At 44.3% G+C, this 26074-nt stretch overlaps 1 long non-coding RNA gene across 11 annotated transcripts in view; it reads right to left on the minus strand.

The window, feature by feature from the left end:
* LOC105066236 (uncharacterized) overlaps positions 1-26074 on the minus strand; it is a 99454-nt gene that overhangs the window by 4401 nt on the left and 68979 nt on the right. For all 11 annotated transcript variants that reach the window (XR_012511636.1, XR_012511627.1, XR_012511633.1 and 8 more), the window contains one exon: positions 3782-3982. This is a non-coding gene — a long non-coding RNA (uncharacterized LOC105066236). The remainder of the gene's footprint in view (positions 1-3781; positions 3983-26074) is intronic.

A 26074-nucleotide genomic window follows, 5' to 3' on the forward strand; every position in this document is an offset into this window, starting at 1 on the left:
ATATGCACTATTCATTGTTTCTAAGAACAGTTAAGAGCTTTAGTTTTTTAAATTTACATAGTTATTAAAGGAACAAAGTCAACCACAAAATAAGAATCAACAGAACACAATAATTACAAAGGACAATCAAATGTGCTTGCATATATTCAAGAAATCAGTCATGTAAGTTATAAATAATATGTAGATCATTTGTGTCCTTTTTTTTTTTTAAGATTCCACATATGAGTGATATCATATGGCATTTCTCCTTCTCTTTATGGATTACTTCATTTAGAATGACAATCTCCATGTCCACCTATGTTGCTGCAAATGGCATTATTTTATTCTTTTTTATGGCTGAGTAGTATGCCATTGCACATATATACCACATCTTCTTTATCCAGTCATCTGTTGATGGACAGCCAATTACAATTTTAATCTGAGGGTAGGAAGGTCCTGGGTATCAGTATTCCCTGAAGTTCTCCAAGTGATTCTGCTTTGCAGCTAGGTTGGGACCCGCTGCTGTGTAGCCTGCGAGTCCGTCTATCTGTTCCAGAGACGGAAGCACACAAGCTGTGGGTGTCTGCGGTCGCTTGGGAAAGAGATCCAGGACTTGGACCTTGGACCACAAAGATCCTAAAGTCCCACCATCGCACAGGTAGGCAACATGGGCCATGTGCATGTGGTGGGAAAGGTGCTGAGCACACAGGAGACGCCTGAGCCATCAGGGCCCTGCACCTCGTCACTGCTCCTCTGCTAAGATCTGCTTCTCAAGAACATTCCACAGTAACTCCCCTATGTCACAGGGATCTGAAACTTGAACACATCTATTAAACAAGAAATCTCAGAGGATAAGCACGTCTTCTACAAATGGCCAGCCCTATCATTTTTCCCACTGATAATAAGTAAATAATCGTGCATTATTTAATGTTAGCTTCTTCCATTCAATTCCAATGCACTTGCAAATTAACAAGTTCTATGTGTTTCATTTTAGGGTTAACCAAGTAAGCACAAATTTACTTTACAAATGTGATATATTTCATATCTGTTAAAAATATTTAGCTTTTGGTAAAAACATCAGTTTAGTTGTTTGGCTCAAATTTCTTAAAGAAATTTCCATTATTGGAAGAAAATATCCAGCAAAAATCCAGAGTATTACTGCAATTAGACCTTTGACTTTGTGTCTTCATCAGAGATGGATAACACTTCCTCATCTATTCACTTCTGAATTCCCTGCTCATTCCAGAAATGGAGAAACAAAATACGTCAAAGGATTTGATTTTGGAGGCATCCTTAGATCCAGGCACCAGATTTTTAGAAAGGGACATTCCCTTAAAGTGGTCCCATTAGAAATTATCTTGGGATGACTTATATTGTCTCATAAGATCACTTCTCTCACAAGACTGGAAACAATTTGGTTGGAGTAAATCCCTGTTACAAGACCTGGAGATTTAAATCATGAAGAGGTTTATCTCTCATCTGAGCAGAGTTTATAGACCACAGCGATGGCCTGGAGACAAATGCTCGGGCCTCGGGGACCCCACAAAGGCAGTAATTAGGCAGCATTTTATTGTGAGGCAGTGAGGGTGCCTGGGATAGAGCAAGGCAACTCTCCAGGGCTTAGGAAGGAAATTGGCTTCCTGGAGAGCCAGTAGAAGTCTGGCAACCTAAAAATATGCAAAGAGCTTAGGACCCCCAAGGGAGAATTTCCAGCTACTGAAGTGGAAAAAGATTAAGCATTTGCTAAATCCAAAAAAGAGATTTTTTTTTTAATGAAAAATTCAGCAAAGTGCAGACTGCTGTAGGACATCCTAAAAAAATAATAATAATTAAGATCATACCTATCATACACAGAGTAATCAAATTAGAGACTTTATATATTCTTTACAATGACATAAGAAAAAGGATCTAAAAACAGACTGGACAGATAACGAACTGGTCCTTCTCCAGAGTTTGTCAGAACACAGCACCTTCATTATATAGATGGATCTCACCATCTCTCAGGCATAAACCTTGATGTGGTCTTCAAGATCTTTTCCTCTGGCCTCTAATTACATTTCTGCTTCTTATTCCTCAACATTGCTTACACTTCATAAGCTCCTTATATGAATGAGATGCAGTATACGGGCTGGGGTTAAACTATTGGGCATCAGGTCCAGCTGCCTGGCCCAAGCTCTCTGACCCTGGCAATGACTTCCCTTCTTTGTGCTTTGGTCTCCTTGGCTGTGTAATGGGGATAACAGCCTCAATGGGTTGTCAGCAGAATTAAAGCAGTTGCTCTATGGAAAAGCACTTGGAAAAGTGTCCAACACATGGTAAGAACTCAATAAATATTTGCTATTATTATCACCACACTTTGTATTTCCTTAGCGCCTATAAAAATATTTCACATCTCTTTAAAATAAAAAAAAGACACATAGTCTAACAAAGGATCGTTTTCAGATTCTTAGATGTGTTTGCATGGGAAGTCTCAACACACCATTGAATTACACATTTAGCGTGTTATTTTTCTTACTACATACAATCTTAAAGCCCAGGATGTATTCTACTGGGTGGTCCCTGATCTCAACCAGCTGATACTGCATTTAAGAAACAGAATATACACTCATGAAACATTCATTAAAAATCCAAAGCAGTTCATGATTGTGTATAAAGTAAGCAGTTCAGACCATAGTAGCTACAAAAATATGGAAGAGAAGGAATTTGGAGGGAATGAAGCCTTCACTATGCACATAAAGTACAGAGAATAGCATGTAGCCCCCACAGGAGGGACACCAGGGAAGTGAAGGCAAGTAAATGAAACCGTGCATCTGGGACAGGTGATCTGTATTTGGACTTCAGTGAGACGGGTTGACAAGCTGCTCCAGGGGCAGGCTGCATGGCTGAGGCTTCAAATGTCAGACTGCAGGGTTTGATTTTGCCCTGAGAATCCCTGAAGTTTTGTTAGTCGGAAGTGGCATAAACACAGTTATATGCAAGGCAGGTTCACGTGGAGAGAGACCAGAAGCCAGGAGAAAGTGGGATGGCTTTTAATAATAATTTAAATAGCAGGTGATGAGGTCTCGGACCAAGGTGGGGACATTGGGAACCAAAAGTAAGTGAGAGTCATGAAAAGCTAACAAAGATTTGTCCCCTCACTCCATTCTCACAGCCAGTGCTCTCTAGACTGTGTGTTCCCCAGGTTTCTGGGGTACCTGAGCTCTGGTGCTTCCTCTCCCTCTTCCTCGGTGCCCAGGACAGAGGCCCCCCCACACCCCCAAGAAATGATTCCAACGTCCTAGTGGGCCCTGTCACCCTTTTGTTGTATCTATGTTCCATATTCATAAGTCACATTTGTGTCTTGCTCTTTCTGAAGGTCACACAGCATTTCCCAATTGTGTAGGATTTTTAAAAACTATTTTTATTGGAATTGGTGAATAATTTAAAATTATTAAGTCATTAGTAAATTATGTAGTCGTTTCAAAGGTTAGAATAGTATACACTTGAGATGGATGCAGTTTCTTGTACCTAAATTATTCCTCAATAAAGCTGATGAGAAAAAAACAGGTCTGATAATGGGGGATACAGAGAGGTGACAATTAAAGCTTGAAGATGACATAAAAAAGCTTAATTTTAGTCGCAGGGCATGAGAGCTCGTAGTTTAGAAGGTTGTGTCCTTTGTTTTGTGTACGATAATATGTCTCACATTGTATCATGCGATCATCTTTTTACCCAAGATTAACAAAGTGGAATAACCAGAACAACCCACTTCTGTTTCCGTGAGTATCAGGGCCCGAACTTGCAGTCATCTGCTTCCACTTACCACCTCACTGGAGCAGACGCCCAGCCAGGCCATGGAGCGTAGTTTAAAGTTGTGATTAGTCTAGATAACCTCTTAAAACGCCTTTCAACTCAGCAAGTAATGTACGGCTTCGTGTTCTCTGTGCTGCATTTGATGAAGGTGGTGGCGTGCAGAGCGGCTCCACTCAGAGAGCTCTTGCTGGGCGTCAGCATCACCTGGGGGCTTGTGTGAGAGACAGGTTAGAAATGCAGACGCTCCATCCCCACCGAACACCCTCCCAGTCAGTGGGGGCCGGGCCCCCAAATCCAGCGACTGTGTTTTACATCAGGAACAGGGAAGGCGCACACACATGCGTGAAAGCCATGGTCCACGCAGCGGGCGGGAAGCGGAAATATACTGAAGGGCCACGTGGCTAAAAAATAAAAAAATGTATGTTGTATAAAATGTTGTATAAATGTTGTATAAAAATATAGAGATTCATGTCATAGATACACATTTTATAGTTATATTAACATATGTGTATGTTTTATAGTTTATAGCTATATATTCTATAGAGATAGAATATTCCTCTATTTTTAAATTTTGGAACTTACTATTTCCAGTTGAATTTTCACAACACTAATTCACCTTAAGTACTATCTTATGGCAATTTCCAGGAAGGGAAGGGAGAAGGGAAAGAGAGTGGGAAGAGTTCATATATTTTATATATTGTTTTAAGCACTGAGAAATAAATTCTTACCCTCTCCCTAATACTGCAATCACCTGGGGGAGTGAGAGTTCCTTTAGATTAAAAATGGTGTGAACAGGGGTGACTATAAATTGACATTCTTTTCTACATTTTTTAGAGCATACATCTTCCCAAAAGGCTTGGCTTCTTGAGTCTAGTCACAGTACACACTCTCATGTGCCACCCAAGGTGGGAGTCACAGTCGTCCTGCACGCTACGTGACAAGCAGCCTGTGTTCCTCCAAAACCAACAGCCACCTCTCACAGTTTGCATATGCTCCGCCCTCCACAAGGGCGCCCAGCTCTGTCACAGCTCAGTGCCTTTGCTCATGACCTTTCTTCTGCCTGGAAGTCCCTCTGGCCACTTGTCTACCAGGCCAAATCCTTCCCATCCATCAAGCCTTAGCTCAAATTCTCTGTCCTCTGGAAGCACTTCTAGAATTGCCCAGGCAGGTTTAGAGGCCTCTTCTCCTGGAGCTTCATACTCACACACACACACGTGTGCACGCACACAGACACACGCACACGCACACGCACGCACACACGCCTTTATACACAAATCCCTTACAGCCATTACACCTCCTCTCATTGCATATACGACACTCAAATCCATCTCTCCATTGGACTAAGTCCCATGAGGACAGGAAAGACATCTCTCCTTTGCGTTCTCAGCAGCTGGCTTATTGCCCAGTAAAAAGAATTGTTTAATGAACTGAACAAATGAATGAACGAATGAATGAATTATATCTAAACAAAGTTCTACAGGAGCAAAGAAATGGGAGTTATAACCCCTGACTAGCCACACAGAGGAGATAGCATTGGGCCTGGATATCAAAGGGCCAATTTGATTTTACCTGGAAGAATAAAGAAGAAAAGAATTACAAACAGAAGAATCAGAGGACAAAGTCATGGTGGGGGGGACAAGCCATGGTCTCAGAGAGCAACCAGCAGTCCAGGTGCAGGAGAAGATGGTGCGGAAGAGGAAGGAGGGCCCATCTGAGGGCCAGAATAATGTGCTCAGGAGTTTGGGACTCCCTCTGATGTGACGAAGATTCATGAAGGAATTCTGAACAGGGGGGAGATGCGACTGGACTGGAGAGTGTTTTCAGAGAATAATGCTAGAGACAAGGGAGTTACAGTAAGTAATAGCCTGACAGAGCAGAGCCACAGGGGAACAAGGGAAATAAAAGGGATATGAGAAGAGTTTTGGACATAGGGTCAAGTTGACCAGTTGAACATGGGAAGTGTGGAGCGAGTGCAGTAGAAGTTGCCCTAAGCCTTCCCACCCGGCAGCTGAGTAGACGCCACCCCTATCCCACAGCACCCACCGGCCCATCTCATCTTCACCAGCAGATCACAGGCTCTGAGAGAACAAGGATCTTAGCATATTCCTTGTGTCTCCTGCAGCTCCTAACACACAACCTCATCCAGAGGCACTTAGTCAGCATTTGTCAAGAGAATTAACGTTTCCTATAGTCTCCAAATACATAAAAAAGGAAAAGAGCACAATACTCATCATGTCTCTTTTTCAAAGAGACTCTGAGTTTTTCTTAAATTTTCAGCATGTTTTTCAACCACATGGGAATTCACAACTGTATCAACCATAGTCTTCAACTTGTACACCCACCAAACTGACCCCGCGGGTCACAGCACAGTCCTCTAAGATAGTGTGGGTGGGGGTGCGACAGGCAAGTGGTTGGTGTTGTCACGTTTTTGGAGGGAGGGTGATGAGTTTCCGTCCTCTGAAAAAGGAATCCAAAACAATAAAAACAGGCTGAATGCCTTCCTCCAGTGGAAGAAAAGAAAGCAAACCCAGCTACAGGTAAATTGAAATCTTCAAATAGACCCATAATGCATCGCCAAGACAGTCTCACGATAATGGCTTTAGTTAGACTGGGGCCACAAATCTTTACACTTCTTCATTTGCCTGGCAGGACTAATGAGATTTTATGGCGGGCAAGCTGTTTATCCCTTGGGTGACATTGGCAAGAACAACTGTCGCTTTATCAATCAAGAGTTTTCTGCATTGCAGCTTCCTTCCCCACAAACGACTGCCTTACCTTAGATCACCACATTTACAACGTGTAAGAACCTCATTTCTTCACGTAAACGCTCCACCCATCCCCTTCTGTTACTTGCATTGAATCATTCCTTTATAGAGTCACATTACTTCATAAAAGCGGCTGGCAGAAGAAATGGATAGAAGCAAAAGAGAAGAAAAGAGTTTCAAAGGGATCTGTGAAGAGATGCAGGGCTGAGAGCCCCACGTGTACAACATTACGTGTGCCCAACAGGCCATTAGGAAGAGAGCGGCAGACAAGCCGATGCTCCTGAGTACCATCGTTGCCAAACAGGCAGAGGAGGCTTTGCTCCCATCAGCAGGGTCTGGGAATAAGAGGGGGTGACTACCACTCCAATCTGGGACAAGGATTCAGCCCCTCTTTGGAGGTTTACATGTTGCCACAATAGGCTGCAATGTCTTTTTCCAGCACTGGTACACACGCACATATACAAACTCACATACTCGACACTTGCCATCACAGATGCCTATGATGAAATGTCTATTCTCCCTTGGTAACTAGGAAAGGGCCCCCAGTTCTCAGACCAAATTGGTTTGGAGAAATGATCCAGCAAAAGTCAATGAGTAGCTTCCAGTTCTGGGCAAGATGGAGTAGGCACCCTCACTCCACCCTGCTTCTCCCACCAAGGTGTCTCCTGGACAGAATGCAGGGAGCAGCAATCAGGATCAAGCAGGTTGACTGCGGAAGAAAACATGAATTCATGGTACTATCAACTGGCTGAAGATCTACCACTTTTCCCCTCTGGGATTCCCTGGAAGGGACTCAAGGCAGCCTGAAGCCCAGAAGTGGGCATTGGCATGGACAGGGAGAGCTCCAGCAGAAATCCTCTCGTTCAGCCTCAAGGTGTGAGAAAGGCATCTTCTGGCAGTGTCAGTGGCAGCACATAGGTTCCCAACCTCAGGAGTTTCCAGCATGAAATCTAAAACCCGTCCCCATACAGGCAGGGCAAGGAGAGACAGAAGGAAGAGGCAGACGACTCCAGATTGGTAGGTGGCACATGTAATAAGCAAGGGAACTTACATAAGAGGCTCATCTTGAGTGGCCGCAAGACAAATAGATCTCTGCGCCCACCCGCCAGAATCTTAAAAGATTATACAGAGGCCTTAACTGGGTTCAGTCACGTACACTATCCAGATGGTCTCAACAACAGCTTACTCTCTCAAGGCTATGTCCTTGGAACTGCTCCCGCTGCAGGAATGGTGGGCAGAATGTATGTTCAGGGGAGGGGAGGAGAGGGGGTGCAGAGCCTCGGACTGCCCAGGTCCAGCTCATGGGTCAGTCGGAGGTCACATTCTCCCCATTACCTCCACCAACAAGCCTGGAAGATGCTGAGGAAGGGGAACTTCCTCTCCAGTTAAAGGAGGGGTGGTCCCAAGAACATGCTTTCTCCTTTCTCTGTGCCCCCACCACTTGGCCCTGGACATGGGGCAAAGTCATAGGAACTGCACAGAATAACAGTGTAAATAAAACCCCAGCTTTCTGGAGGGTCAACCAAAAAGGGGAAACCCCAGGAAACCGGAACAAACCAGGGAGATTATAGAGCGGAAGGAGTTTGGGAAAACAAACCCATGACATTATCTGCTGTTGTCTGCTAAATTTTTGGCTCACCCCCAAGCCATGCATGCTTGAATCTGATCAGAAAGGGCATAACAAAGACTAAGAACTGAACTTACAGATACATCAGCGTCTAGGTCCCAGCCTAACCATGAGATGGTGGACATTCAGGAGAAATCTGAAAGCACTAAAAAGACTGAAAATAGAACTGACAGTGGGACCACAACCCACAGAAACCTGGTCAGAACTTGCAGCCCGAGCCCAATTGCGTCTACTTAAGAAAAAAAAAAAATCAACAGGTTAAGAGCCCAGGCCAAGATGGCAGAGTAGAAGGACCTTGAACTCACCTTGTCTCACAAGCACATCAAAATCACAACTGCCGAACAACCATCAATAAAAAAGACTGGAACCTACCCCCCAAAAATCCGCTACAACTAAAATCGTAAAGAAGGAACCACAACGAGATGGTAGGAGGGGGGCACTCACAATATAATCAAATCCCCTGCCTCCCGGGTGAATGACCCACAAACTGGAGAATATACTGCAGCGGTTCTCCCACAGGAGTGAGAGTTCCAAGCTCCACATCAGGCTCCTCAGCCTGCAGGTCCAGTATCCAGAAGAGGAGCCCCCAGAGCATTTGGCTTTGAAGGCCAGCAGGGCTTAATTGCAAGAGCCCCACTGGACTGGAGGAAGCAGAGACTTAATCAATGAAAACTGTAATTTGAAAAAATACATGCACCCCAATGTTCATAGCAGCACTATTTACAATAGCCAGGACATGGAAGACATTTATGTCCATTGACAGATGAATGAATAAAGAAGATGTGCCCCCACACACACACACACAATGGAAAACTACTCGGCCATAAAAAAGAACAAAATAATGCCATTTGCAGCAACACGGATGGACCTAGAGATTATCATACTAAGTGAAGTAAATCAGACAGAAAGACAAATATCATATGATATCACTTATATGTGGAATCTGAAAAAAATGATACAAATAAGGTTATTTACAAAACAGAAATAGACTCATAGACATAGAAAACAAACTATGGTTACCAAAAGGGAAAGGGTGGAGGATAAATTAGGATTTGGGGATTAATATATATACATTACTATATATAAAATAGCCAGCCTACAAAGACCTACTATATAGCACAGAGAACTATACTATCTTATAATAACCTATAATGGAAAAAGAATCTGAAAAAGAATGAATAGATAGATAGATAGATAACCTGAATCACTTTGCTGTACACCAGAAAATAACACAACGTTGTAAATTGACTATACTTCAATTAAAAAAATAAAAATAAAAAAACAATCTCAGCAAACCCCGAACAGAATAAACCCAAGAAACCCATGCCCAGGCACATCACAATTAAACTGCTAAAAACTGCTAAGTAAATAAATAAACGATCATGAAAGCAATCAGAGAAAAACAGCACATTATGTTGGAACAATTAAACAACTGAAATTCTCATCCAAAACAAGTGGAGGAGAGAAGGCAGTTGAACAAGTATTTACCTGCGCAAAGAAAAAATTGTCGTCTCAGAATTCCATATTATAAGAAAATATCCTTCAGGAATGAAGGTGAAATCAAAACTTTCTCAGGTGAATGAGAAATAAGAGAATTTTTCAGAAGCAGACTTGCTCTAGAAGAATTGCTAAAGAAAGGTCTTCAGACAAAATCACCCTGTGTGAAAGAAGCCAGACTCAAAAGGTGATGTCCCGTAATGGTTTCATTTATTTGGCACTCTCAAAACGACAAAACTCTGGTGATAGGGGATGATCAGCGGTTGCGAGGTGGCAGGGGTGGGATCAGGCTGTGAGTAAAATGGGATGGAATAGCATGAGAGAGTTTTGGAGGGGTGAGGCTGTCGCATCCTGATTGTGATGGTGGCTGTAAGAATCTCTATATGCAGTAAAACGCACAGAATTCTACAGACACGCACATACGAAGCCAGTAGTGCTACAGGTTAATTATTTAAAAAAAGAAGTCAACAAACAGAGGCGTTACTCCCTAAGAACCTTCGGGTCTTTGAATAATACTTGAGGCTTCACCACCTTCCTTGGACACCTGCTGACGAGGGCAATCAAGGAGGCCACGGCCATGGCTGACGCCAGGCTGTTTCTGCTGCCCTTGAGTGTAGCCCATAGCTGAACTTACCCTCCCCACCTGCCGGCAACCAGTTCAGGGAAAGAGTGTATCACGTGCTTGAACTGGACAATGAATAGGAAGTCAGAAGTCATTATGTGTGACAGCCCCGTAGTTCTACAGAAGTGGTAAAGCTGACCGCCCCTCACCCCTGCCCCCAAACAAGACTCATGAGTATCAGGATTTAGGATCTATATGTCCCCTCCTCGTTGGAGCACCAGCCTGTGGGGGCTCCTTCTTAGCTGCTGCACCCCCGGAAGTGTAGCAGACACCCACCCTCCCCCGCCCCCGCCCTGCAGGCCCTAGAGCCCCTCCCCCACTCTGCCGCTCCAACAACACGTAGGGTGTTTCTCTTATAACAGATACCCTTTTGGTCAAAGTATGCTCTACCTTTTGGGTTAGATGGTTGGTATTAATATTTTTGCCTTTGGCAGACCCACTGGGGGAAGAGGGAATCTGCACGTCTGCAGGGGAAGGACTGAGATCAAAGCAAGGCCTTGGGCACGTGCTGGTGCCGTGGCTCTGCAGGGCTGAAAAGTTGTGTTTCTGTGACTCTCTCCCCCTAAGGCAGGAATTGCGCTTTACTCGAGTTTGTGTCTCCAGAGATGCACACAGTGACAGACAGAGGCGCTCACATAAACGTGGGTTGCAAGCTAGGGATGGATGCTTACGTGACCGAATAAACGAACTGCTCGGCTGATACTGGCAAAGTCCTGCAAACACATCAGGTGACTGTGCTCCCCCAACCCTGTCTCTTGCCACCGACTGGAGGTGATGGGAGGTGGTGATCCAGTGGCCTAGAAGGGACGAGGGTCCAATAGAGAGATTCCATCCAGCAAGGGCAAAGTAGGAGAATCGGGCCACAGCAGGTAACCCACCATTCTGCCCCAGGGACTGGCATGAGCAGTCTCTGTGTTGAGCAGAAGGAAGGAAATAAGCAGAAAACGGTCAGTGAGTGAGATGGACTAGGTCAGTGTGCAAACCAAACTATCCTCTAAAGCATTTTCTGTTCCCTGGATGCTCCTTCAAAGTACGGCCTGTCTTCAAATATGGTTAAGAGGGAATCTGAGATACCAAAGTTCTCTCTTAGATCCTGCATCGCAAAGGAGAGAATCCAACTCAGCCTCGGCTGCCAAAGTCACTCATGCTGCCCAAGGGCAAGGGCCTCTCCTGCTTCTGCTGGGGGTTCACTGCTCCCCGGGAAGCCCTGAGGAGGGAGTGATCAGTTTACAAGTCAATTTACTCCTGGATGATTTTACCGCTGGATGCTACAGAGGCAGCGTGCTTCGTAAGCTCCCTAAAAGACCTGCTCATTTCACATCTGATGCGCTCCCCCTCCCTCCTCCTCACTGCCCTTTATCTGACGATGTGTGTGTGCGCGCGCACGTCCCCGCACGCAGTTTGCTGGCCCTCCACCTCATTATGCCTGGAAAGCTATTTAAATGTGGTGTGCTTAGGGTCCTGCATAGAGGACACATTCTGTTCTACCACAGTGCAGACCACGCGGTGTTATTTTGTTCAGGCTGCCATAACAAAGTACTGCCTACTGGAGGGCTTAAACAACAGAAACGTTTCTCACAGTTCTGGAGACTAGAAGTCTGAGATCAAGGTGCAAGCGGGCTGGGGTCTGGTGAGACCTCTCTTCCTGGCTTGCAAATGGCTGGCTGCCCTCTCCCTGTGTCCTCACGTGGCCTCTCCTCTGTGCGCAGGAAGGGGAGTGCGGGGAGGGGGCTCTGGTGTCCCTTCCTCTTTTATAAGGACATCTATCCTATTGAATTAGGGCCTCACCCTTATGATCTCTTTTAACCTTACCCCCTTAAAGGTCCAAATTCCAAATACAGTCACATGGGGGTTAAGACTTCAATGTATGCATTTCGGGAGACCTAGTTTAGTCCGAAACAGCAGAACGCAAAGCCTGCTTGAGACATTAGATAATTACAAAGTGAGGAAGCTAAAAGTAAAGGTCACGCTGAAGGCAGAACGCCAGCTACTACCTGTGGAAACAAGGAACAGAGCTCACAGGCATAGGTTGTTTTATTTAGATTTTAAATAAGCTCTTCTTTCAGCTAACCTGTGAATGTCTTGTTTACTTACCCTTAGAGGCCATTGAGAAATACACGTCTTCTAACTTTCTCAGCACAAAAAGGGCAAGTTGGGTCGATATTTTCACACAGTACCACTTGTGAGGGAGGCATGACTTTAACGTTTAATGCAAAAAGGCAGATAATTCTTTAATGGCTCTGATTTCATCTTTCTGACCTTAATTGGAGACCTTTGCTTAAGAACTAATCATTTTGAGGCAATTAGGGAAATTGCACTCTTAGAAAACATTAAAGGGTTATTTTCAATTCTGTTAGATATGATCACAATGTCCTGGTTAGAAGAGAAAATGGAGAAACAGAGAAGTACTTAGGGGAGAAAAAGAAGGAAGAGGAGGAGGAAAGAAAGAGGAAAACATGAAGCAAATATAGGAAAATATTGAGAAAGTGAGTTGGGGGAAGGGTACATGAGGCTCTTTATATGATGCATCTACTGCTGTGTAAATTTGAAAATTTTTATTAAGTGTTTTTTAAAATTATATTGGTGAACATTTACTGAACATCTAAAATGAGAGTTAAGTGGTTGCCTGCCATCAGGGGTAGATTCAAGCTTTGTGAGACTTGAAGTGCTTACAATTTGAGAGCCCCCTTTAAGAAAAATCATGAATACAAAATTCCCTTGGACAGGCTTGTCCAGTGAGAGGTCCTGAAATTTGAGTTTCATCAGCTTCATGGTAAATCCACCTCTGTCTGCTATGGGTTTGCTTTGGCTGGCCCAATGATTTTTCCTCTTTAGTCTCCCCCACCCCATTTATTATGAACATTTCAAACAAATAAAAATTAGAGCGATTAAGACAATGATCTCTAGGTACCTGTCATACAATGATGTCAAGTCATCCACAGCCCTGTCCACCCTCTCCACACATACTGTGCTATTCTGAAGCAAACTGCTAGCATCATTTTATCCCTAAAATATTTTAGTATGCATCTCTAAAAGATAAGGACTCTTTCAGAAACACAACTGCCATATCATTACCTAAAAAATAATAATTCTGTAAACAAGTCAGTGTTCAAATTTCTTTCACTGTCTCAAATTTTTTTTATAGTTTGTTTGAATTAGGAACCCCCCCAAAAAAGTATATATTGCAACTGATTGATAAATCTCTTAGGCTACTGGTTTGCCCTCCAACTTTTTTTGTATTTTCCTTGCAATTTATTTGTTGAAGAAACTGACTCATTTTGGCCTATAGAGCTGCCCACAGTCCACATCTTCCTAACTGCACTCCTATGGTATCATTTAACATGTTCCCCTATCTCCTTTCTTTCCTGTAGTTTGTAGTTCCGTCTAGAAGCTAGATCAGATGCAAGTTTGATTTTTTGACAGGAATTCTCCCCAGGCAAGTACTTCTATCAGAAGGCACAAGACAAACTGTTTCTGTCAGGTTAGTAGGCATTGCTGGATCATTGCTGAGATCTTTTGTTTTCCCAAGTCTGTTTGGTTTGTATTTAAATGTGAGCTCCTACAACCCAGGGTGCCACTCCTCTTTACCCCAGGCGGGTTCACACTTCACAGTTTCCTTGGCTTGGCTCCCAAGGAGGCCCTGAGTCATTGGGAGGACTGGGGCTGCGCCTGTAGCAGACAAAGATAAACGAGGAGCAGAGCTCGCCCTAAAGGAGTTTATAGCCTGTTTGTCTGTTTGTCGTGAACACATGAAAGTGACAATAAAGAGGTGTCATAAAGTGGTAGACATTGTGCATGCAGTGTTCCCTCTGGGAGTACAGAGGAGACGGAGCCATTGGCTGGGACAGTCAGGCAAGGACTTTGAACCAAACGCTGGCTTCTCTGACTGGGACAGAGTATTGACTGATGTCCCAGGTACAAGTTCGCGTCCCCCCGGGCTTCCTGTTGTACCAGGTCCCTTCCATCCTTCTCCACTGTTTGTGGGGCCAAAAGGTTCCCAGCCAGGTTTCCGGCTCCCTCTCCATTACCTGTCACATGCCACCTTGTGGTACGACCACAAGTTACAGCTTATTTTCCAACCGTAAGGAAGGGGTAAGAGATGGACCATTATCCGCTGCAGGAGATACAGGAAAAAGAACATTTGCTGCATGTCTACTCGGGCCAGGCAACGAGGGTCATCTCTGTTACGCATTATCTCAGTCACACCTCTCACAGCGCTGAGAGGTCAGCGTCCGGGACAAACGCTACTAGCTCCTTACCCAGTAGCCACGTTTGCCTTCTTTCTTTGTGGCAGAATCCCACTTCCATTCACAGCAGCAAAGTGCCTGCTAACGCGCGCTCACTCAGACACCCTGGCATCCGGGAGTGATCATGTGGGTGGATGCTGACCAGTGGGCTCTCGCTGGAAGTCGGCTGGGGATTTCTGGGACAGTCTGGGGGGCTTCCCTTTGTTCCTTTCCTTGCTTCACCTTCCTGCCTGGAATGGAGAGTTCAGTGGGAGGTCGCGCAGCCCTCCTGTGACTACAAGGAGACCTATGTGAAGACGAAAGCCTCACACTGAGGACCATGCAGCAGGAAGGAAAAAGCAACCCTCCCGATGTCACCAACCCTCCCTCAAATGCCTGCCTCAGGGATGCCTGAGAAGTGTGACAAGAGAAAGCGTTACTTGGTTAGACCACCGTAGTCAGCCTTCTCTACAATACAGCCCAAATGAAATTACTCTGACGGTTGTTATTATTATGCTAATTCTACTTATGTATTAAGATACTGGCATTCAGATCCATTAAGAAACTCAGCCCATCCACACAGCCAGAATAGGGCACAGCTGGTATTCAACACTTACACGCACACCCTGCTCCCCCTGCCCCGCCAAATGCACTAACTTTTTGCAATTCCAGGATACCTGGCACTGGGCAAGCCAGAGGCTCTCTCCCAGCATTTGAAAGCCAGGTGGTTAGGGCACTTTCCCTTCCCCTGGGGTCTCTGCCACTCCCCTCTCCAGTACTTGGCCATCATGTTCTTCTGCCAGCCAGAGCCTAGGCTTCTGGCAACGAGGACATCGTCCTTTTTTCCCAGGCCAATCTTTCTGAAAATAGGCCAATGGCAGCTGCTGGAAAAACCTTCTCCCCTCAAATGCCTCCTCTGCCTGGCTTTTCTACCACATTGCCCAAGTTCCACCACTGGAGCATATTCAGAACATCCCTATGAAAATAGAGCGATCTCACTCAGTAATTCCCTACAAGGTGTTCCACAAAAGCCTAGTCTCAAGGGACGTTACTATGTATTACTGGATTTGCTTAAGACTAAGATGCACAATCTTTCACATTTTAATGTCTCTGAAATCAGGACGCTTGTTATAATAGATGTACCTTATAATCATCATTGACCATTTTTCTCCTTAACAGTTCTGAAATCATAATGTATCTTACAGGCACAGGTGTCTTAGTTTTGGAATATGGCACTTGAAAATAAAAGGGTTCCATGATCAAATGAGTTTGGAGAACTTATTACTAACAAATAAACTAAATTAAATGAAAGTTTTTAATGCAGACCTTCTCAGAGCATTTAACATGCTAAAGTGCATCTCAAGAGATTTGCTCAAATCATTTCGCCATGGAATTCTTCTTTTTTTTTTTTTTTGGAACACCTTACAGTACTCATGTTATATGGAACACAACTTTCAAAATACTGCATTAAGCCATTATATTCTGGATTAATTGTTCAGATTTGCCAACCAACTGTCCCTTGTAGGAAAATTCTAAGAAAGTTGGTCAGAAAATATGTAAACTGTGAAACTTGCAAGTCTAAAGCACGGCCGTTTAGTGGGAGGGTCAAAGCCCTCACAGAGGCACCGTTCACCTGAGTCAGTCACTAGAAAACATAGCAGATGCCTTTTGGGGGGAATATCGGAAAGTGAGGGGGTGCAACGATGCTAAATTTCATCTACTTGGCTCTTTATTGGCAGTCAAGCCTGCTTGCCCTCATCTGGCCCAAAGAGACAAGAGTGGGTTATAGTCACATCTCCTTAATGCCTGAGGACTGTGTCTGGTCCCCAGAACCTTAGGAGAGCATCCTTGGTCTCAGAGATACACAGAATCTCAATGTGGTCCCTGTATCACTGATATCCCAATGCTGTGATTCGGAAGACCCAAAACATATGTAATTCTGAGTACTTTTAAAATTCCCCAGGTAATTCCAACATGCAGACAAAATTGGGGGCCATACTTTTAAGGAAGGAACTGACTTGATTAGGCAGAGTTTTACCTGTGATAGCTGGTGAAAGGTGTATTTAGCTGTTGCAGGAATCTAAGTCCTAGGCAATCAAGGCAGAAAGGATGGTGGAAATAGAAAATGGGAGACGGAGACAAGAAATTACTTCAGAGAAAGAATCTGCAGGGAGGGGCTTAAAGATAACTCAAATTTTGAAAAGGTTGAAAGACTACTGTACCATGGAAAAGTACAGGGTGGTGACAAGAGGAGTGGGGAGGTCCTGGTTTTTGAAGAGAAGATAACTGTTTGAGTTTATATGTTGAGCTGTAGTTGTTAGAATGATATCTGAGTGGAAATGTCCAGCAGGCTGTTGGAGATGGGGACTGAGTCTTAGAAGGCAGATGATAAACTTTGAAGTCATTTGTACCCAGGCGATGTTTGAAGCCTTAGAAGTTTAAAGATAAGTCTTTCGCACAACGTGATACCGTTCAGGTTACCATGCATCTATAACTGCCGGGAGTCCATGCGAAAGACCTGAAGTTCAAGTTCTCTGCTGCCAGCCAGCTATGTGGCCTTGCACAAGATCCTGTACCTTCCAAGCTTCAATTTCCCTAACTGAACAACAGGAACCGCCATACCAACCTCTCTGGGCTGTTGTAAACATTAAAGGAGCAAATCCTCGTAAAGTGCCTGGCATAATGCCTGGTGCAAAGAATGACCCTGAGCCTCTCTAGGTCTCTCTGATTCCCCTTGTCCCACCTCATGCAACACCCACGCAGGCCATGACACACGGCCACTTCTCATCAGTGTCAAGAGTGAGTCCGGCAAGAACAAGCAATCAATTTGTATTCACCTCGATGGCATGTGAAGATCAAATCTTGGCAGACCAGTTTAATTTTCTTGGGTGGTTGATAGGCCATGTAGATAAGGGGTAAGTAAGAGATGTAATCTCTCTGTGCTGATGTATGACCTTAGATTCCATCGCCAATGACTTTTCATCAACAAGACAGAGAGAAAAAAGAGAGATTCTTTCCTTTCTTAGGTGCAGACACAGAGCTGCGTAATATCACCCGAAAGGGGGCTTATTGATGACTCAGTTTATTGATGACTCAGCCTGGAAGCATCCTGCGTGATCTCACTCATGTCAGAGCTGGAGCCCATGCAGAACGTCTCTATCTTTACCCCGGTGATGTAACTGAGAACTTCCTAATTAAGATCACAGATGACTCCAAGTTGTGAAGCATTAGTAAGAAGGTAGGAACAGAAGTCAAAATAGCATTAACTGAACAAAAAAAATGGCTCATAAAGAGGGTGGGCTTCAACAGGAACAAGTGTAACATTTTTAAAAAACCACCTATATAGACAAAAAGGAGGATATACATTGACTAATTCACTGGACCATCAGCTAGCTTCACCCAGCGCTGTAGCCAGGGAAGAAAGGAAGCCCAAGGATGGCTGGGGTGTCTTGGTGCTCCTGACTCATTTAACACGTAACAGGGAAGAAAGAAGGCAGAAGAAAGGGAAGGAGAGAAAGAGCGAGTGTGTGGAAGATTCTAGTAACTGAAATTCTAGTTCACTTACATAGTCAATAGATAATTTACTGAGCAAATAGTGAATGCCAGGCATGGCGTCCACTGGTGAGGATGTAGCGGTGAACAAGGCATTCAGAATCCCGCCCTTGTGGGTTCTTCTTCCTCCCCTGACTACCAAATGTTGAAGGGCTTGTTATCAGTCCTTACCCTTCTTCTCTTTCTATCCGCACACACTCCCTCGGCAATGTCATCTACTACCCAGGCTTTCCAAACCATCCATCTGCATCTGTCAAGAAGTCAGACTTCCATTCCAGACTTGGCTGACCAGTTGTCTACTCATCCTCTCAATGAATCACACACTTGGTCCATGCAAAGTGGACTGTTGAGTGTTCTTTCTCCCTGCCCACACTTTTCCCTCCCCAGTCTTCCCCAACTCCATACACGGCACCAAACAACCAAACAGAGGAGTTGTTCTTGGTTCCTGCATCCCACAACCTGTTGGTTCTAACTCTTTAGAATGAGAATTAGACCCCACAGCTGAATACAGCAAATCCTAATAATCTCACAGTCTAAAGATTACTGCAAACCACTGAGCAGACACCTCCCTCTTTCCTGCTCTGTACTCCCCCTCCCAGCCCCCAAAGATGGCTGCACCAGCCCTCCCAATGGTCAACCCAACAGCAAGACTAGGGAAGGAATGACGTGTTCAGGGTGTATTGCCCTAGGAGCAAGAACTACAGCGTTGATGGGATCAGGTTACTGCCTGCTCCCCGTGGGGAAAGTGAGGAGACTGATTCCGAGGTGATGGGAGGTTCTGAGACAGAAGTCAATAAACTTTCTCTGTGAAAGGCCAGATGATAAATACTGTAGGACTTGCTGGCCATACAGGGTCAGCTCCATCACAACTACTCAAGAGGACCATTTTAACATAAAAGCAGCCACAGGAGTAACAAATGAGACATACATGAATAAGCAAGGCTGAGTTCTAATAAAGCTATTTATGAACACTAAAATTTGAATTTCACATGCATATCATGAAATAGTATTCTTCTTTTAATTTTTTTTTCAGCCACTTCAAAGGTTAAAAAATTCTTAGCTCACTGGCTATATAAAAACAGGCAATGGGCCAAATTTGGCTCCTGGTCCATAGTTTGCCAACCTTTAACCCAAAAGAGTCTTGCAGACACTGGGGAGACTGGTCCCAGTAGACACTTACTGAGCCACAGGGCTTCCTGCCCATCCCCATCCTGGAGAGGAGTGGAGTGGGGAGTTTGTCCTCTGGAGGCTGAGGACACACAAGGCAAAAGGTCAGGGTCTTCTTAGCTGGGGTTCTGAAGGCAGGACCCTTGATGAAGCAGCCCTGGCCCCCGGAGGAAAAGGACTGGTTTGTTCTTGTAATGCTCTCAGAGGGAAAAAAACAACACTGTATTTTTAAAAACTGTGTTTCCTAAACTCCAGCTCTCTCTGCAGTAAATGTAAACTGTAGCAACATGGTTGCCAGTGATTTATGCAGGTGGGGAGCTTCTGCATGGATTTTTGCAATTTTAGAATTCCCACTATTGGTGGTGTAATTTTTAAAAAATGATTCAGTTGAAAGCAGGTTAAGCACTGACACCAGTTAACAGAATGTCTACTCTGGGATCCTTAAAACTCTGATCAACAACCATCTGTTTTGCAGGTTTTAAGGAGAGCCCAGCCCAGGGGCTTGAGCGGGGAGTGGGTAACCACTCTGAGTTTCCTCTTCTCCATAATTCCAGGGTACCAAAGGAGACAGATGCCCACAGGGAAGGGTGGTTAGAAAGAGTAGCTTTTCTTTCCTCTCCAACAACAGAAATGGTGAAGATTAACTCCCTAAATCCCTGTGTAACACTGAATACCCAGCAAAAGAGGTTTCCTTTGAAATTGCATCTGTCTGCATAAGAGGTCCACAGAGCCTGCATTTTAAAGCCGAAATAACGCTGGTTATTTGAGCTGCTGTTACTGCTGGAAGATTTTTGAAGAGGAAAAAGAAAAAAGGTTCTCAAGATGACAAGGAATTTGTCGGAAAGGACTTGGTACAAACCTGGTGCTGATTTTTTTCCCCCTACAAAAGGGGTGGGTAGAGTTGAGACACTGTCCCCGTCTTCCTAGCCTGCCGTCCCCCAGAAAGACAGACAATTTCAGGTCACAGGTTTCCCTGCATCAGGCGGCCACTGAGTCTCTCTACTGAGTGTCTGTAAGTCAGGACATTTTCTCTCCACCTCCTGAGTTTTCCCTGGTGCCAGAGACTCTGCAGATCCAAATGTGATTGGCAAACTGTGCTGACATCACAGAGAGCAAAATGCAGGGCTGCCCGTTCTTCCTGGGCTGATTTCAAACCACTGCTCCAACAAAAGCCAGCCCAGAGTTTCTGTCCCCCTAGATTAGACTGTCTAACTGATTTCCTTAAACAACACAGGGATAGGTATTATGTAAGATGTTCTGAGATCTTTTTTCTCGCCATCACCTTTTCAGGACCGATTTTACTCCTGCGGTAGGTACACGGCAGAAGGCTGGCGGGTTTGTGAGACTCTTTAATGCTGTGTCATCATCCATCAAAGTGTCCAGATAAATCACTTAACAGGGAGGCAGGAAAGACACAGCTCAGTTGGCCCTGTAACCATCCAGCTGAGAAAGTCTTCACCCCCTCACTCCCTTCTGTCTTGGACAGAATCGTGTGGTTTACATTTGCCAGAAATAGATGTGCAAATATTTTCTCTTGGCTGCACTTCCTTCTCTCTATTGTCGTATCAATAATTATGAAAAGACGAATACAGGAAAAGAGCAGCATCACTTTTTATCATCATCACCGCTCCCCCAGCACCTACCGCAGACCCGCCTCCAGGCCCAGAGGCCCCTTCCCCTCCCCCACCAACTGCACAAGTAGGCATTATTCATCCGCTTTTACAGCTCCGTAAACTAAACTGCAGGAAGTTAAATAACTTGTCTGGGCTCATACTTCTGGTATGAAGTGGAGCCTGGCTTCCAGCCGAGCTGTTGGCCTGCGAGCCCTGCGCTCTCCCCACCCTCGGCAGGGGCTCGGGCTGACCCAGCGTTTCCCGGGACTGTCCCTCCAGCACATTACTCTTCTCTCTACACGAACCTCCTGCCATCTCTTTCCAAGTGGTTACTTTTCATCGTGACCGCCCAACAATGACTTAGAGAAAAATTCCAAACCTGGGGTGTCCCTCCCTCTGACAACTGTTTTCAGTTTGTGTGCTTCCCACGAGGACTTACCGAGGATATTGCTCTAAATGCTAAAACTGTACATCCTTCTTTTGCTCTTAACATTATATCCTGACTCTATTCCCATGTTTCTGCATAATCATTGTAATTGCTAATTTAACAGCTGCATAATATTCCATCAAGTTGATATTCCCCAGTTTCTTAAACCAGTTCTCCGCTGAGTCGTTGATAAGGTTTCCCTACTATGAGTAATGTTACAATAAACTTCTTTCGACTGTATGCCCTTTTTCCTTTCAGTGGGATTTTTCTTTAGGCTAAACTCCCAAAAGTATAATTACCAGACCAAAGGGTTTGAATCTTTTACGTGGGCCCATCTCTCTTACACCCTGCACACATACACACGAGCCCCCACCTTCCTTCCTCAGCTTCCAAGCAGGATGCGGAGGGACAGGCTCCACTCAGGCTTCGTTTCCCTCACAGCAGCCTGGGCGCTGGGCTAGCGTGGCGCTCGCTCACTCAGAGCTGCTGCCAATTTCTGAACCCTTGTGTTGCCCATGCACATACCAGGCCAGAAAGATGAAAAATAATTACTCAGTGCTGGCAAGGGTCTGAAGAATTAGACACACTAGTAAGTTTCACTGAGTATAAAGCAGTAGACCTCTCTGCAAAACAATTTGGCAATACGCAGAAAAAGCTAAAAAAGTGTATTTTTAAAAAATTTAGAAATTTTAAAAAAATGGCTTTAAGCCAATCATTCTACTTTAATAATTTAATCCTAAAGGGGGAAAGTCAAGGAGAGGTACAAATATTTACTTACAAACGTACGCATTATAGTATTTCTTATAAGAGCAAGAATAAACAAATTTATATCCAACAAAAAGAGTTAGCTTGAAAAATTGTAACATCTGTATAATGGAGTGCTATACAGCCATTTAAAATTATAATTGTAGATGACATTATATGTTAATGACATACACACAGGTTCATAATATGTTTAATGAAAAAACAAGTCACAAAATAGCACTTATTATACTACCTATTTGTGTGAAATACATAGAGAGACAGAAATAATCATAGAAGTGCTCCAGCTATTAATAGCATTTATATCTGCACAGTGGAATTATCAGTATTTAATGGTCTTGCTTTTTTTTTATACCACAGATATCATTGCTTTTGCAATAAGACATACACAATTAAACTTTATTTGTTAAAATTTATACCCATTTCTAAAGCCTACATGTGCATAGAATGCTTCCCATACTCTATGCAGGTGGGACAGGGACAGAAAGAACCCTCAGCCTCACCCTGTAGAGTCTACGTGTGCTTCCTGGTCCATACCTCCAACCAACCAGCCATAACACAGGTCTAACAGTGACAGCCAAGGAAGTGAGGATGCCTCCACCCCTATAATCGGGGACCTGGACATCTGTCTGTGCAGATGTAAGGAGGGACTCCCTGAGAGTAAGGGTAGCAGGGGATAAATACTGTCTCCCCTCTCTGTATTAATTATCTATCACTGCGTAACAAATTACCCCCAGACTCAGTAGCTTAAAACAACAGACATTTATGTTCTCTCATAGTTTCTGAGGACCAGGAATCTGGGAGTGATCTAACTGAGGGGTTCGGACTCAGGCCTCTCATGAGATTATAGTCAAGCCAGGACTGCAGTCATATGAAGGGTCAACTTCGGCTGGAGGACCCACTCCCCAGGGCACTCAACAGTTGTCAGTGACTTCAGTTCCTCACTAGCTGTTAGCTAGTGGCTTCAGTTCCCTGCCTCATGTACCTCTCCATACACTGTGTCCCTGTAACATGACAGCTGGCTTCCTGCACAAGTGATTCAAGAAAGAGAGAGGGAGAAAGCACTCAATGTGGAAGCTGTAGTGTCTTTTAACATCTAATTGTGGAAATAAACACCAATTGTATCCAATTGGTCACAAAGACCAACTCCCATACAGTGTGGGAGGGGCTGTGCAGGAGTGTAAACCCCAGGAGGCAGGGAGCATGAAGGGTCCTCCTGCAGGCTGCCTCCCACAGTCCCCAACCAAAGTGCTGCATCGCTGAAACCCCCTCAGCAAAAGAACGGGGGACCCAGGAACTTAAAGCCACCCAAAAGAAGTGGAGTTGGGGGACCACGGTTAAAAGTGAATCTACAAAAGCTCTAATAAGTCATTTTTACTTTGATTGAAATAAAACGGCAGACAATACAGTATATAAAGAGCTTATCAAGGACACATTAAATTAGAAGTAGTGGGTACTGCACAACTTCCATTTTATGATGCTTTGCTTACTAGAAACTTTTTCAGGTTTCCTTGCCAACAATTTTCAGAAGATTCTTATAATTGATTTCGGTTAGTTAGATGCAGATACTATGTACACCAAGAAGGCTTTTTCTGTCCAGCCCTTTGTGGAACACGAGTGCCTCTTTCATTGATCTGCTCTGAGTCTTGCTCAGGATATAATCCTAAAGGCACAACTTTAGCCAAATGTAGTTTACTAGTCAGGTACCTGGGGGTGAGAATGATTACAGTCCCTCAAGGCCTAGCGTCGGGTTATCACCCTCACCTACTTCATCCCAAAGTCAGAGCAGGAGGCCTCTCGATTCCCTGCGCTCCTGGGAAGGCTGTGCCCTTGGCCGGCACGGCTCCCCGCACCTGCCCTGAGTCTGCACCACATCAGCCTCTACTGCCAGGTCTTCCTCTTCACCTCCTTCACCTCCTAGCTTCCAACTCACTTTTTAAATTATTGCCAATAAGAATGACTGACAATCTCCTTATACTGTCCCCTGAATTCTGGAAGGCAATCAGAGGTATAAAGTGAAGTGAAAAGTGGAATTTTAGAAAGAATTAGTGTGGCTTTTATTGTTTTCTAGTGACTTGACTGTAAGATTGCTTTGTATCCTTGGGGCTTACAGCAGAGTATTTATGAGACTTGTTAATAAATAATGAATGAATGAATGAATGAAGAGTTAGAGAAGGTTAAAGTTAAGCCAACTACCCATGTTTGGCAAAATAAAAAGTTGACAACTCTGTGATGTCCTTCCAACCCCCACCCTATTAAAAATATATATATTCTGGCCTGTGAAATCATGCAGGCCTCACAGCTGAGGCCAATCATGCCATCATATTGTTTGTATTGTTAGTACCATGACTTTTCTCCTGCCTCTTGGGGTCAGAAGACAAAGTAATGCATATTGACTCTAAGATGACTTCGTTATCAGGATAGCATTAGGAGGCTTGAGCCAAGTAACAAGAGATAGAGAAGAATCTTGTGGATGAGACACAGGATGTATTCAGAAGTAGAAGAAGGGTTGTATTGTGGGGAAAGTTTACCTGCTTACAGATTTGACATAGATTAGGGTAGGTCCAAGGGGCCCAATAGTGGGCTCTCCTATCCTGGTAAATACGGTAACGTCTAGCTAGCCGTGTTTAAACACTGTATTGGTCAGGGCTCTGCCAATGGCCAAGTGACAAAAGCTGAACTCACACTAGCTTAGATTAGGGAGGCAGGGACTCAGAGGCAAGGATCTGAATTCCATCGGAATTCTTTCTCCTCATCCTTGTCTCTGCTTTTCTGTGTGTGAATTTCATTCTCTCCTCCTACAGAGAGCTTTCTTCACCAGCAGTGGACAAAGGAGCCCACCTCACTGGGTTCACAGTCAAATGACTCTGTGACCAGAGAAAGAAGGGTTCTTCCGCTAGGCCCAGCTCAGAATATCCTAGTTTGGGACTTTGTTGGGTGACAAGTCCATCTCTGCCCCAGTCACCAGAGCCAAGAGGCCAGCTGTGTTTCCTTAGACTCTGTAAGTTTCAATTTCCTCATCTGTGAAATAGGGATAACATTAACACCAACCACAAATGGTTGTTGTGAAGATTAAAATAATTTAAATGAGATAATGCATATAAAGTACTAAATTCCATGTGAGGCACATAATAAATGGTCAAAAAGTCTATTGTCTGTTTTGGTCTATTTATTATTAATGCTTTGTGATCTGCTCAGTATGGAGACCAAACCACAGTATCTGGTTCTCTCCTTGTTACCCAAATGGTACAACCTTCTGCTCTTGTCAATTCTCCCCTATTCCTATAGCCAGACTGGAGTCATGTTGCATAATGTACATAAGATACTATAAACTGTAGGAAGGTGTGAGAGGGTCAACAAAAGTCAAGGCTAGAATCATGCAAGTTAGGGCTAAAAAGAACTATTCGATGTGTCAGGCAATAAAACTTGCACCTTTACTTGACTAGATAGAGGCAGAAAATACAAATCAGTGCCTAAGCACATATTATCATGAAATGACGGCAGACTGGATCTGCAGGCTGACAAGCTAGTCTTGGCTATGGTTGATTCGCTCTAAGGCCTCTGTTTCCTCCTTCTGTGAAATGGGGATAATGATCTTCCCTGTCTACTCCCACACTGGGGTGTGGTGAGACTTAATGAGGCACTTTTGGTAAAACGCTTTGAGCTTAGCTAATGAAAGGCTCTGGGCAGTCACTCAACGCTGTAACACGGACCCTTCCCACTCACGTGCGTTTGGAGTAGAGGTTGGTTGGCACGACTTCAGAGAACTGCTAAGAAACACAGATACACTAAACAGTCTTCTTAAAAATGGAGAGTAAATCAAAACAGAAAGTTTGGCCCATTTGCAGCCTTGCCTTAGTGTGACCTCATGCCCAGTCGTGCTGACATCCCTCTTCTCGAGATCAACTGGGCTGACTACCTACCCGTGCCTCATTTTACATTAACCCTTCTATTTACTCCTCAAGTCAAGCATCGTTCATTCCACTGAGGTGTCATCCTTTCTTCACCACAGATTGAGAGTTACAGTTAGACAATGTGAATTTTG

The sequence above is a fragment of the Camelus bactrianus genome, chromosome 14 (assembly GCF_048773025.1).
Source record: "Camelus bactrianus isolate YW-2024 breed Bactrian camel chromosome 14, ASM4877302v1, whole genome shotgun sequence".
Lineage (NCBI taxonomy): Eukaryota > Metazoa > Chordata > Mammalia > Artiodactyla > Camelidae > Camelus > Camelus bactrianus.